We start from the raw sequence: 3,831 nt of genomic DNA on the forward strand, positions 1-3,831 counted from the left end.
TTCAAATGGTAGATTCTAATTTGGTGTTATCATGATTGGCGCATTAGTGAGTTTCTCTTTAAGAATATTAAAAGATTTGATACATTCATCTGAAAAGATGAATGGAGCATCCTTTTCTAGGAGTTTATTCATAGGAGTGGCAATTTTAGAAAAATCTTTTATGAAACGTCGGTAAAAACCGGAATGCCCTAGAAAACTCCTAACTCCTCTAACATTGGTGGGATGTGGAAGTTTAGAAATTACATCTACTTTAGCTCTATCCACTTCAATTCCCTCTTTTGAAATTTTATGTCCAAGAACGATGCCTTCTTTAACCATGAAATGGCATTTCTCCCAATTAAGTACTAGATTTGATTGTTCGCATCTAATAAGCATTCGTTCCAGATTAACTAGACATGATTCAAATGTATCACCGAAGACTGAAAATTCATCCATGAAAACTTCCATGCATTCTTCTATCATGTCATGAAAAATTGCCATCATGCACCTTTGAAAGGTTGCAGGGGCATTGCAAAGTCCAAATGGCATGCGTTTGTAACCAAAAGTACCATAAGGGCACGTGAACGTAGTTTTCTCTTGGTCCTCGGGTGCTATTGGAATTTGAAAATATCCGGAAAATCCATCAAGAAAGCAATAGTAACTATTTCCGGCTAATCTTTCCAACATTTGATCAATGAAAGGTAAGGGAAAGTGATCTTTTCTGGTGGCGTCATTTAATTTTCTATAATCAATACATACACGCCATCCTGTTACAGTCCTAGTAGAAATAAGCTCATTTTTTTCATTTGTAATGACAGTCATGCCACCCTTCTTAGGTACGCATTGAACTGGGCTTACCCATGGACTATCAGAAATTGGATATATCAAACCTGCATCTAGCAGTTTAATAATCTCTTTCTTAACTACATCTTGCATATTAGGATTTAGTCTTCATTGGCGTTGCACATACGTTTTATGACCTTCTTCCATAAGGATTTTATGTGTGCAATACGAAGGACTTATTCCTTTAATATCATGAATCTTCCATGCAATGGCTGGTTTATGAGCTTTCAACACAGAAATGAGTTGTGATTTCTCATTTTTAGTAAGAGAAGACGATATTATTACAGGTAATTCAGATTCACCATGTAAATAAGCGTATTCCAAATGGTTTGGAAGTGGCTTTAACTCTAATTTCGGAGGTTCTTCTATCGATGATTTATATCGATATCTGTCTTCTTCTTTTAGCATTTGAATTTCTTCTGCTGTTGGTTCATATCCATTAGCTATAAGTGTAGCTAACATTTCAGCTTCATCAATTTGTTCTGTTCCTTCTCCTAAAGAACATTCTTCTGTTCCTTGTAATTCTGGAAATTCTTCTAATAATTCTGCATGTGAATCTATAGTTTGAATATAATAGCACGTATCATCTGCAGATTGAGGTTGTTGCATTGCTCTATCAACTGAAAAGGTAACACTCTCGTCCTCTATATTTAGGGTCAGTTTCTTATCGAACACGTCTATCATTGCTTTAGCCGTGTTTAAGAATGGTCTTCCTAATATGAGAGGAACTTGAGAATCTTCTTCCATGTCCAGAACAACAAAATCTACTGGAAATACTAAAGTACCAACTTTAACTAGCATGTTCTCCATTATCCCTCTAGGATATTTTATTGATCGATCGGCTAGTTGTATGCTTATTCTTGTTGGTTTCAATTCTCCAAGGTCTAGTTTAGTGTATAGTGAAAACGGCATTAAATTTATACTAGCACCTAAGTCTGCCAATGCTTCTATTGAACTAAGACTACCCAGAAAACATGGAATTGTGAAACTTCCTGGATCAGATAGTTTTTCTGGTATCTTATTCAACAGCACTGCTGAACAATTAGCATTCATGGTAACAGCCGAGAGTTCTTCCATTTTCTTTCTATTTGAGATTAGATCTTTCAAGAATTTAGCATATCTAGGCATTCCTGAAATCACATCAATGAAAGGAAGATTTACATTTATCTGTTTAAACATATCCAAGAATTTAGATTGCTCGGCTTCAAGTTTCTCTTTCTTCATTTTACTCGGGTAAGGAAGTGGTGGTTGGTATGGTTTAACATAAGGTTTAGCCTTAACTGTGTTATCTTCATTAACCTTCTCAACTACCGGTTCTTTTTCCTTATCTTGATCAGGTTGTGGTTCTTGTGGAGTAGGAATAGCTTCATCAGAAGTTACAGGTATTTCAGGTGGTTTAAGTGTTGTACCACTTCTTGTGGTAATGGCTTTAGCTGTTTCATTCCGAGGGTTAGCATTTGTATCACTAGGTAGACTTTTCGGTTTTCTTTCACCTATTAATCTTACTAGGTTACTTACTTCTTGTTTCAGATTTTGAATAGAAGCTTGTTGATTTCTAAATGCTTGAGCATTTTGTTCATTGGTTTGTTTTTGAGATGTGAAAAACTGCGTTTGAGTTTCAACTAGCTTCGTCATCATATCTTCTAAATTCGGCTTTTTATCATCGGTTTGTTGTGGTGGTTTATTTTGAAAATTAGGTCTTTGCTGGTTGTAAGTATTGTTAGATACTTGTTGATCGCTAGGACCTTGTTGGTTGTTGTATGGAATATTTCGATTATAATTCTAGTTTTGATTGTAAATTGGTCTTGGCGGTTGATAATTATTCTGATAATTATTTCCAGGCCTTTGGTTTATGTATGAAATATTCTCTCTTTGTTCCATTGTTAATTCAATACTGAGACAATCTTTTGTCAAATGTGGTCCTCCACACTGCTCATAACTAATTCGTATTGAGTGAATATCCTTAGTCATCTTTTCCATTCGTCTCTCGACAGCATCTATCTTTGCAAAATGGAATCTAAGTCATGGCTAGAATCGGCTCTAGCTGCTTTAGATGATCTAACGATATCTTTTTCTTGGTGCCACTCATGTGAGTGGGAAGCAGTGTTATCAATAATTTTATAAGCATCAGTTTCGGTTTTCTTCATAATGGAACCACCAGCTGCTATATCTATGTCTTTCCTTGTAGTGATGTCGCATCCTTGGTAGAATATTTGTACTATTTGGCAGGTGTCTAAACCATGTTGCGGACATCCTCTTAATAACTTTCCAAATCTTGCCCACGCCTCATATAGAGTTTCATTTGGCTTCTGTGTAAACGTAACAATTTCTCCTTGAAGTCTTACGGCTTTAGATGCCGGAAAGAATTGTTTAAGAAATTTTTCAACTAAAACGTCCCATGTATCAATCGCCCCTTCAGGTAATGATTCCAACCAATCTTTGGCTTCTCCCTTTAAAGTCCAGGGAAATAACATGAGATATATCTGTTCATCCTTCACTTCTCTGATTTTAAATAGTGTGCAGATCCTATTAAAGGTACGAAGATGTTCATTTGGATCTTCCTTCGGTGCACCACTAAATTGGCATTGATTAGTCACCATGTGTAGAATTTGTCCTTTGATTTCATAATCTGGCGCATTAATGGCTGGATGAGTAATTGCGTGACCTTGGCCAGTGCGTTTAGCTCTCATTCGGTCTTCCATACTTAAAGGTTCTGTTACTTCCATAATTGAATTTGTTGAATCGGAATCACTAGAGAATTCTGATTTAATGGTTCGTTCCTCAACAATCTCTGTTTGAATGATTGGTGGTTCCGGAGGAAAATTTAATGGTTCAGGATCTATGAATCGTCCCTGAATATTCTCCGGATTCTCAATTGTGAGGTCGGGTTCAAAAATGGATTATCGAAAATTTGAACTGGATGAAGATTCTAAAGAAAAATCAACTGCGGTAATATTTGCTAAATGTCTTAATCTAGTTACAGGTGGTGAACGTACAAAAGGTGGTGAA

General features: G+C 36.1%; 1 non-coding gene across 1 annotated transcript; it reads left to right on the forward strand.

The window, feature by feature from the left end:
• Positions 1-3,057: 3,057 nt before the first annotated feature.
• LOC139895016 (small nucleolar RNA R71) lies at positions 3,058-3,164 on the forward strand. Its single transcript, XR_011775488.1, has one exon. It is a non-coding gene; the product is annotated as a small nucleolar RNA R71 (small nucleolar RNA).
• Positions 3,165-3,831: the final 667 nt, after the last annotated feature.

This window comes from Rutidosis leptorrhynchoides, chromosome 2 (assembly GCF_046630445.1).
Source record: "Rutidosis leptorrhynchoides isolate AG116_Rl617_1_P2 chromosome 2, CSIRO_AGI_Rlap_v1, whole genome shotgun sequence".
NCBI lineage: Eukaryota > Viridiplantae > Streptophyta > Magnoliopsida > Asterales > Asteraceae > Rutidosis > Rutidosis leptorrhynchoides.